At 44.2% G+C, this 11,039-nt stretch overlaps 1 pseudogene; it reads left to right on the top strand.

Moving 5' to 3' along the window:
• Window positions 1-7,966: 7,966 nt before the first annotated feature.
• Window positions 7,967-10,599, top strand: LOC136461330 (uncharacterized; annotated as a pseudogene).
• Window positions 10,600-11,039: the final 440 nt, after the last annotated feature.

The raw sequence follows: 11,039 nt of genomic DNA, 5'->3' as shown, positions 1-11,039 counted from the left end.
TAGGTACTCCCCGTTCTCGAAATACAGCCTCTAATAAATCCTTAAAATATCATTTTAATATCCTGCGCTTCTTAAGATGATGTTTAGGTCCTTAAACTTGTCATATAATATGATCGATCTAACTCCAAAGGAACATGAACCCACTCCATGCCCTGATGCTATAAGCCTCCGTGGCTCTTAACTAGAGGGTCACACATGAGGGTGGTGCCTACATGTCGGCCTTTGGTGCTCCATATCTATGTTCTTCCTCCCCCCTTAGGGCGTCCTTCAACGGGAGAAGAAATTCACTGGGCGAAGTGATCTCAGAAAACAATAAAAAAAACAACGCCTGAGTGCCGAGCTAAGTGAGCTGAGAGAGGAACTTTCTAGGAAGACGTGCGAGACTGTCTATTACTACTACAACAAATCTAGCCTTTTGTAACGTTTTACTTGTGACAAGAGATGGATTTGTCGTTGATTTACAACGTTTTCTCTATAAATTGTCACAAGATGTTGTTGCCCTACATTTTTGCGACGCTAAAAGAATTGTCAAAGAAAACGTCACAAAAAGTCAGAAACCAAGAAAATGACATTAAAAATCGTCGTAAACTAGTACATAGAATTGTTTTGACGAATTAGATTTGTTATAGAGATTGTTTGTCATTGTCGATGAATTTTCTGTTATCATAGACTAATGCATCATGCCGTCGACCATGAATTTTCTATTATCATAGACGAATTAGTTTTGGTACGAATTTTAGATCACACATTTCATTATCTACCGGCCACTTCTTTTTTTCCGTTTGAGCTCCAAACTTTTGGGGTTGGTTCTTGTAAGCTCCTAAGTAAGATTCAAATATATAAAAAAATAGGTTTTAAAAAGTTTACAATAAACAAGGGTAGGTGAAAAATAGTGAAAAAACATAATAAAAATCTAAACAAATACATACTAAGATAAGTAATAGGCTTGGTCAAATATAATGGATAAGTAGTGGACTCATTCCGTATGACTTATGACCTTAAATACATTTTCTATAATTTTTTATATATCTAAAATGGTTATAAATCAACCGTGTACAACTATTTCCATCATGTGGCGCCACAATTTTCATCCGCGCGCGCCACTTTTTACATCAATGCGCCCACACCCGAGCAAAGATTTTGGTTCCCCCGCCTGCCCTAAACAGTGTTTTGAGATGAAATACCAAATATGTCCGGTGAGCTAAGCAGAATAGATGTATATTCCCCGCAGTCCGGAGGACAGAAAAGTAAAATGTTTTGAAGTGGTGTTTAGATTCAGAGCGTAAAGTTTTTGGGTGTCACATCGGATGTTACATGGGGTGTCGCATGAGGTGTTCGGATACTAATAAAAAAATAAATTACAGAATCTGTTAATAAACCACGATACGAATTTACTAAGCCTAATTAATCCGCCATTAGCACATGTGTTACTGTAGCACTTTATTGTCAAATCATGGACTAATTAGGCTTAAAAGATTCGTCTCGCAAAGTAGTCGTAATCTGTGTAATTAGTTATTTTTTAGTCTATATTTGATACTCTATGCATGTATCAAACATTCGATGTGATAGGGTGTAAAGTTTTAACGGGGTAACTAAACAAGGGCTCAGTTCCATCCACCATCCCCTCCTCATTCTCTATCACCTGCCACCGCCCCATCCTCATCCCTTGCCACCGCCACCGCTTCCCCTCCACAGGATTGTTGCCGCTGCCTCGACCGCTTCGTTCTTGCAATTTGGGAGGAGGGGCTAGGCTAGGCGTTGATATTATTGATTTTTCAACTTGTCTTGGTGTCGGTATTTTCGGACCACCGACGAGTAAATTTGTATTTGCGCGTCTGGCTCGGATGGTGTGCTCGGAGGACACAAGGATTTATACTGGTTCGGGCGAAACGTCCCTACGTCTAGTTCACTGCTGCTCGTGTTACCGGCACTTGGTTTGCTGTAGGGGTTACAAACAGACGAGAGAGGAAGAGGATCCCAAGTCTCTAGTGGAAGGAGTGAACGGGTGTTGAGAGCTCGCTTGCCGCTCAACCGTGTGCTCATGCCGTGCTCTTGTGTTTAGACCTCTTTGTCAAGATCCCGATCCCCTTTCATGGGGCACCCTGCTTCCTCTTTTATCGGCGAAGGGAAAGCGCGGGTTACAAAGGAGGAAAATGAGAAGAACGAGAGAGAGAGAACAAGGCTTCCAGGGCTGCCGGGTCCTTCTCCTTCATGCGGGTCCCGCCGATCCTATAGATGTCAACAGGGACGGCTCCATGTTGTAGCCCTGTTCATCACTGGCGCCATGCGCATGGGTCATCTGCTAGTCATGGCGTTCCACTCCGTTCCGGTGGACGTCGTGGTGAACTAACGCGCATGTCAGCGTCCATACGAGGATTAGGCAGAATAGCACCGGCACGCCCGGCACTGTTCTTGATTTGAATCCCTAGGTATGGCCCGTCATGATAACGTGTTACATCTACGGGTGCCAACCTCTTCTCTGGCGTCAGAGTTTTGACCCAGGCCCAAACGCTTGGACCTAGAGTGGTTGACGACGGTATGGGTCCCCATCGGACAAGACAGAACCTGCGTCCTCGAGGTCGGCTGAGACGGAGCCTGTGACCTTGGGCGAGATGGAAACTGTGGTAGAACCGCCCGAAAAACACACCTTCGGAGGTGCTCGTCTTTCACCAAACACTAAGCACCCCGATAGCAAGCTACATCGGGCGGGTTCCGTCGAGCACACCCTAAGGGAGAGCCCAAATAATCCACATTTATCCCTTAGGATCAAATAATGAAAACGAGTTTATATTACTTAGTCTATTTCATACATCCAGAGTTCTTAGAAATATATTATTATAGGACCAAATTCAGAGTGCAGAAATTAACAGCAGAATGAAAAGAAACATCTATCGAGTAGAAGAATCCTGCACACAATGGCCACCAGAAAATATACAAGGATCCGTCTGTGCCCACCAGAAGAATCCTTCACACAATGGCGACTCCTCCAGCAGTACCTGCAACAGGGGTAAATAAACCTTGAGTACACAATGTACTCACAAGACTTATCTGACTGGTGGGAATAATTTCTCGACTCCAAGGAATATGATAAGTTTTATGGTTTGCTGATTTCCTTTTTGCAGGAAGCAATACTAATAGTGCATCCTTATGTAAATTTATTATTAGCAGTCATGATTATTTTATTATCTAGCCATTCTATATAAGCACATGTTCTACTTTCAAGCACGAGTTGAGCAAATAGTTTCATTTCACCACCTTTCCTCTTTCAGTTCTTACTACGGTGCTACAGTGTAGACAAGCCGTACCAGATCACCCGGCGATTCACGAATCAATGTGCCTAGCTAGGTACCCCGAAACATATGCCTCGCTTGTACCCTAGGCACAAGCAGGACCAACCCACCACTCTCCTATCACAGGGTCTTGGTCCCCGTCCAAACTTGGACTCCAAGCCCCCGCTCCTAAGTCCCAGACTCAGTGCGGTGCTTAGACCTCCACCATCCCTGTCTCCAATCAGTCGGTCTGAAAAGAGCCAGAACCCACGACAAGAGAGCAACAAGCCTTCCCTGTGCCCATACACAAGTATATGCTCGGGATAATAAGTCTGTGACTTGCCTAGAGTCCAATGCAATGGCCGGTCCTTAACTGACACAGACAGGGAAAAAGTGTAACCAAGCTATGCTCCGTTGGCCGCAGGACACAACCTCTTACACCCACCAATATCTAAACCATATCCCTGCCTAGTTTCTATTTTTCCTTTCCACCATTTTATCATGAGCGATCTTAATAATCACCTTTTGTGAGTAACGGCAGGTTACTCACGCTATCGAAATCCTGAGCATAGCAGCTACTCGACCTATACTAGTAGGACTCATAGGTAGGTATATCTATGCATGTAGTTTTCATAAAATGCCTATAACGTAAATGCACATCATATATATATTCAGTGATCATTCAAAATAAGGGTTATGCACCGGGCTTGCCTTGGGTAGGCGGGGTGTCAACAAAGTCAGCAACTGAAGTCTCCAGGGTTCCCTCCTATACGAGAATCTCCTCCTCATACTCCTCAATGATCTCCTCGTATTTCTGCTCATTCATAGGCATGAACTCTACCAACTCGTTATCTACATATATGAAATGATGATGCAACACTTAGTAATACGGCAACAACAACTCTTAAAATAAGAATGCATCTATCAAGCTACTAAGCTAGCACTACCGACTAAGACGCTAAGTTGCCTATCATTTCCACCAAGCAGGTATGAAAAATTTCATGTATTAACTTAGCAACTAAAAGCATTCTCACTCTTAATACCGATTTACTATATATATAATAAAACAAGGAGTATTAGCTACCCTATTTATCAACATATTCTAAGGCTACAAAAATTATAGTGAGCACATAATAATACAATGAACCTACTATAAAAATTTTATGGTCAAAGCTATTACCAATTTGCCACAAAAATTCCTACAAATATTAAGATAAATAATGCTAAGCTTTCCTAAATGAATTAATGAGTCTATTATTATCATAGATAACTATAAACCAACTACACCAACAGATAGATCACATTTTTGTGAACCTAACAAATTTTGTTTCACTATTTTTGGACACCTACAGAATTTACTATAATTTTTCAAAGATCAGCTCAAAACTAAATTGAATAATCCTTTACTAATTCACTGGAAAAAGGAAAACTGAATTCAACCCGCGCGGCCCGCGAGCGAGCGGCGTGGCCCACTCCCACGCATCACGCGCGTGCACGCGCGATCCACTGACATGGCCCATGCGGGCGCAGCCCAACAGTGCGGCGACGGCCGGCAACAGGGAGGCCCACGCGCGCCGATCAATTTACGAAAACACCCTCGGGCTACCCGGTAATAGCGCGAGCACTAAGTGCACTATTCCTTCAGTCGGCGACTACGCAAAACGGCCCTCGCAACAATTTGTCTTCACATCGGGGGGTCCCTGACCTAGCCGAGCATGCCGGCGCGGTGGCCGATGGCACCGACGACCCCCGCCAGGCAACCAGGACCCACCCAGCCCTATCTAAGGAGCCAGTACTTCCCTAGGCACGAACGTGAAACGCTGAGCGATGAAAACACGAGCCGGGACGCCATAGTAAAACTAGACCATGATGGCGGAGCTCCTACAGCAAAAGCAGTGACGTTCCGGTGAGCTACAACAACGCCGGAGCAGTAGGGGTAGCGCGTGAGCTCAAGGAACTCACCACGGACCCAGTCGAGGTGGTGGTTGGGCCGGAGGCGGCCTGAGCCAAGCTGGCCGCGTGCGCACGGATGGTGTGGTGGTACACCACGATGGCAAGACCGCGTCAGGGGCGTCTAGGAGGTGGTAGCAACTCGGCAAAGGTGCATCGGGTGATGGATAGGTGGAGGCGAGGCTGGCGGTGCAATAGATCGAACGCAAGCAGCTCTGGAGTGGGGGCTTTGCCACCGACGCATGCCGATACGGTCTTATCAACCCGGTGGGAAGAAAGTTCCAAATTGGAGCATGGCACGACAAGGATCAATGCAAGATGGGGTCGAGTGGCTGGCTAACTACACAACGAAGTCATGGGCAAGGTTAATTAGACCGAGGTGACTCCACCATGTCGAATTGAAGGTGCAAGTCCGGCGACCATGGCGGCAAAGGAAACAGGGGAAAGAGCAGACATGGCTTGGCTCGTCGTTGCCGTAGCAGGACGTGGCTGTCAACTCGTAGTCCAAGCGCGCACGTGCTACAAGTCGTTGGGGGATCAGTGAAACGCGCTCAGGAACGGTTGGCCGCATTGCCATAAATACAAGCTGACGGCGGCTCGGCCATGTGCGCCGCAGTGGCTGGCACCGGACTAGGGGAAGGCAGCTCGGATGTGATGGCAATGGGCAGGCGGGGCAAGCCCACGTGCGTGCATACGTGAAAGATCGGCAGTAGCAGTGACTGTGCGACAGCGGCGGTCGGAGCACAGCGTGACCGTGGATGCAGCACAACGCGACAGCGAGTAGCTGCGGCACCGTGCGGCAGCAGCCAGGACCGGCCAAGCCACAGGCCAGCCGTGGCTAGGCTGAGGATGGCCCTGACACCGACAACGCGACCATGCGCTCGTGGCATGGCCGGGATGACCGCGGCGAGCACGGGCACAAGGTGACCACGCACCGGAGACAGGCGGCCGAGACATGAGTGCGTGCACAGTTTTTGAAGCACCAGTTCTAGCATAACTAGCGTGCCCAAAGCTCACCCATCTCGACGAAGCTAAAGAGAGTTGATTAAGCTGCTAATAGGACCTACCCGCTCGAACCAAGGTGAAGTGGAGAGGGAGATAGGAGACTGCCAAGCTAGCATTGCCGACTGACATCCGGAGCTAAAGCTAGGTTGCCAAGTTACTATTTTAGCTTTCCAATGCAATTAATAAGTGATCAAGTCAAGCCCTAATCAAAGTAACCTTGCTACCATTAGGAAGTACAGACTTAGGTGCAAACCACTGAGCAAAAATATAGCACAAGCCTTGAGCTAAGTTTTTCAGATTTAATTCACTAATATCGCATCGTCACACTGCTTTCAACTTGAGAATTTTGCCAAGTCTCGATCGGGTTCGCATCAAATTCGATTTCTAAGCTATTAGCACAGTTAGCTAGTGAATTTATTTTTCGACCGCAGTTATTTCATCGTCATCTACAACGTTCATACTTCCAACTTTACTAAAGTTTCGTATATACGTTCTATAGTATTTTCATTCAATAAAAAATTGTGAACATCCGTACTTGATAATTTTATACGTCACGAACAACCTTTCCGTTAGTCGTTTTAAGTTACGTAAATCGATTCACACACTATATTACATACATTGACACATAACCATGGTGTTCATGACATGTTTTAGCAAAAGATTTACAGTGTAACACCAAGGGTGTTACAGAAACCGCATCCTTGGGGTCAAGCGAGACGATGCCCGCACCTAAGGGGTCGGGCGAGACGGAACCCGCGGCCTCGAGGTCGGGCGAAACGGAGCCTGCGGCCTTGGGCGAGATGGAAACCGCGCCCTTGGGGTCGGACGAGACGGAGCCCTCACCCAAGGGGTCGGGCAAGACGGAGCTCGTGGCCTCGAGGTCGGACAAGACGGGGCCCGCGGCCTTGGGCGAGACGAAACCCGCGTCCTTACGGTCGGGCGAGATGGAGCCCGTGGCCTTGAGGTCGGGCGAGACCTTTTAATACGTCTTGAGCTATCCGGAGAAGTCAGCGTGGGCGCTATCTTCCTTACTTTGGGTATCCCCAGTATCGATACCCGACACTTGGAGTTGCTGACTGCGGGTTTCTAGTTCCTGCATGTTCAGGTTCTTATCTATCTAGTTCACCAAGGATTTCCCGTCCTTGCTGCCCCGACCATCTGGTGGGGGTTGTATTGCTTTGAGTTGGAAGCTAGAGCTGGAGTTGGAGTGGGCCGGGTGGGAGTATTCTGAGCGGGAGGGCACGGAGGGGAGTGACTAGAATTTTTCTGAGTAGGGATTTTTTTGGTGCCGTTGTTTTGATAAATGCGGATTGCATGTACAACATAAAAAAAGGGAATTGTTTGTGTGTGAATGGCTACTGTCTTCTCTTTTGTGCTTAATCATTTTATTACTCTGTTCTATATCACCTTCATCATTGATAAAGTGATTTGTTTACAAAATAATATTAACAAAGAATTTCTGCCGTTGCTACTTATCTGTGTTATATACTTCTCCTCATTTTAGTCGGTTCTGTTATCATAGGTGCCCTTTGATCCTTGTTCCCAATGAGTCAATCTTGTGTTATTTTTTCCTTGATGGGTTCTGCTGTACTTCCTAATGGTAGCAAGGTTGACATCTGTATATCAGTAAATTATTTGTCAGTGTCAGTATCAATAGTCGTTGCAGATGCTTAATAAGGTTAGCTTCTACCATCTATTGCAATCCTCTGCACATCTGAATTTTATTCATATGTAAAGCAGAGATGGGACTTCTAAAGGACGAGTGGTTTCAGACTTTCAGTAGAGTAGCAAGGTTCACATATGTAAAGCAGTCCATCAGGAACTGTAGTACTAGTAAAATAAAACAATGATAGGCCTACATGGGATTTGTAGCTAACTGAAAAATAAGGCACGAACATTGACCTATTGTGACACATTCTTTTATACCTTTATTAAAAGTTAATTTTCCCCATGGGAGTTCATCGATGGTTGCCCCAAGTCCTGTTAGATTTCAATCTCCTTTGGGTTTATATTCGCTGGTTGTGTAATCTGGCAAAACTTCTCATGTAACATCTTTTTTTTGCATGCAGCAAGTCATCCTTGCTATACAACTTGCAGTATCTAATATGCAAAATTAATTAAACATGCAGCATTTTATAACGTCAGCTCTTGGGTTTTACAGAGGCATATAATCTCATTAAATTCCAACATTTTAACTATTCTCAAATAATTTTTACAGAGACACCTATTACTCAATATGAGCGTGCAAGGAATGAAGAAATAATGAAAAACAACCAAGAGCTGGAAAGGCTTGGTATCAAGACATTAGTGCCCATAGTGAACAATACATCTGTGAAGAGAAAGGGTGAAGACCATGAAATTTCTGGATCATTGTATACAGGTCAGGAGAGTGGTTAGGAGAGTGAGGACTGTGAAGATGAGGAGGTTATTAGCAAGGTACCAAGTCTTCTAAGCATATGTTTGTTTATCATTTATTGTTTCTTATTATGTGTCAGTATGCTATTTAGCAAATTTGGTGCCAATTCTGCTTGTATTTTTTTCCTAACGAGGCTTTGCAGGTTGCTAATGTTGCACGTATAAAGAATCCAACAAGGTCGGGAACACCTCTGTTAGAGGAACAAAAGCATATAAGAGAGTGGTGGTACCTTAGGAACAAGATGTGCCTAACAGAGTCACTAGGCAGAAAACAAGGTATCTAGCCTTGGCTTCAAGTCCAGACCCACAACAAGTGATCAACTTAGGCCTGCCAAATGCCACACCCACACATGATGTGTTGTTTCTAGCAGTGATCCCTCCGTGCAACAGGACTTGGTTGACATTACAGATGAAGGCAAGTGACTGTATCTACCTTGTGCAAACAAATCATTTTTCATTATTTGAAAATTGCAATGCTAAATATGTATGCCATTGTCCTAAATTTACCACCTTCTAAATGTAGTAGTACTTCTAAATAGTTTTTCTTTATTCTCATCTATTCATATCCATAACCTTTGAATTGTACATGAATGGACTAGTTAAAAAATTGCAGTCTGAATCTATGCTGTATTCATGCAGTCATTTAGTATATACATGGGTTGCATGTGTACTGCAAATAGCAACTACTAGATTAACACTAACATTATATTGTTGTTTGGTGCACTTGCTGCAAGAAAAGATCCAGATAGGATAAGAGGAAGAAGCGCAGGTAGAGAACTAGATAGGCTAAGTAGAGGATTATGCATGAAGTTGCCAATCCATGTTTCTGAAGGGAACAGATGGCCAGAGGCGCCTATCCAAGCTGCCAAGCTTGCATCAGAGGGTGGGATCACACTTAGGCAGCACATACCAATCCTTACACACTGGAAGGAGTACAAGAAAAATGAGTCACATCTTGAAAACTACATTGGAAAATTTGGTGTAAGTTAAATTCAATTTTGCTAATTTCATGAAAGTTCAATCTATCCTTTGCATTCGCAGATTCTAATTTGCATGCTCTTTACTAGGCCCAATTCACCATTGACACCAAGAGTGAAGCAATCCAATATGCATGTGCTGATTTGCTTAAGTGTGGACAACGTCAGATGAGGCACAAGCTGAAAAAAAGTACTTTGATGGGGTACCTGCAAGTCAAGTGAGGACTACATCACCTGTGAATCATATAACTGACAATGAATGGCAGGCCTTAGTGCAAATGTGGTCAGACCCGAAGCACAAGGTGCGACAAACCTCCAAATTTCCTGAACCTGAACTTATATACAGTAAAATAGAAATTAAGATGGCAAGCTGACACTTGTCTTGATCTATTGTTGTTTTTGTAAATCTTCTTATCTAAACCTGAACCTTTAGCTAATTTCTATGCTAGGAAAATTTTTAATCAGGTAGTTGTGACATCCACATGTGACCGCTTTTGCATTCAGTTTGAGGTCACTGCTGTCCCTCTGCTCCTATTTTAGAGACTATTAGAAGGGCAGGCCTGGTGCAGTGGTGAGAGTTGTCTCACTGAGTCACCAGGTCACGGGTTCGAAGCAGCCTCTCCGTAGATTTTGCGGGGGAGGCTTGTCTCAGTTTTTTCCTTCACCTTCCCCACTCATGTGGGAGCCTCCGGCACTGGGTCTACCCTTTTTTTACTCTGTAGTCTTAGGTTCTAGCGATTTTCTCCTAGAACCTCTAAGAAGCAGGACATATCTATTAGTTGACATATGCTTTGAACTTATGTTTATTGTTTTACTGTAGCTTCACTTCTGTATTTGTCCTATGTGTAGAAACACTTAATCAAATGTTTCATGTACAGGAAAGGTGCTTGAAAAAACAACAAAATCAAGAGAAGGTACAGTTACTGTATTGTACAGGATCTCGGTGTTACATTGCACAAGCTCATCTCGTGGTAAGAAACTAAACAATCAATGATAAGTAATGGATATATATTGATTTTTATATCAGCCTAATTGTTTGTATTTCTTTGCAAATAATTTAGAGACAAGAGAAATACAAAGATGTACAACCTACTGATATTGATCTTTTCAAGGACTTCCACTGCAGCAAGAACAAAGGATTCAGTGAGACTATCAAGAAAGCTATTGTGAGTGACTGATTCCCTTTTCTTCTCTGTTCCCATAGTTTTGCGTATATGTTGCAGATTGTTTCCTTCTTTGCTACATGACGTACATCTGAAAAAATAAACTGCACACAAGATTTAAGTCTCTATTGTAATTTTTTTGCTAGGCTGATATGGAAGCGATCATGGCTGAACCAGTACAAGATGAAGAGCAACCAAAGTTAGTGAACCATGTTGTTTCTCAAGTTGTGAAATCAACTACATTTCTTCAAGTTGCAGAA

This window comes from Miscanthus floridulus, chromosome 6 (genome assembly GCF_019320115.1).
Source record: "Miscanthus floridulus cultivar M001 chromosome 6, ASM1932011v1, whole genome shotgun sequence".
Lineage (NCBI taxonomy): Eukaryota > Viridiplantae > Streptophyta > Magnoliopsida > Poales > Poaceae > Miscanthus > Miscanthus floridulus.
Note: the sequence above shows the minus strand (reverse complement) of the source record. Positions and strands in the feature narration are given on the sequence as shown.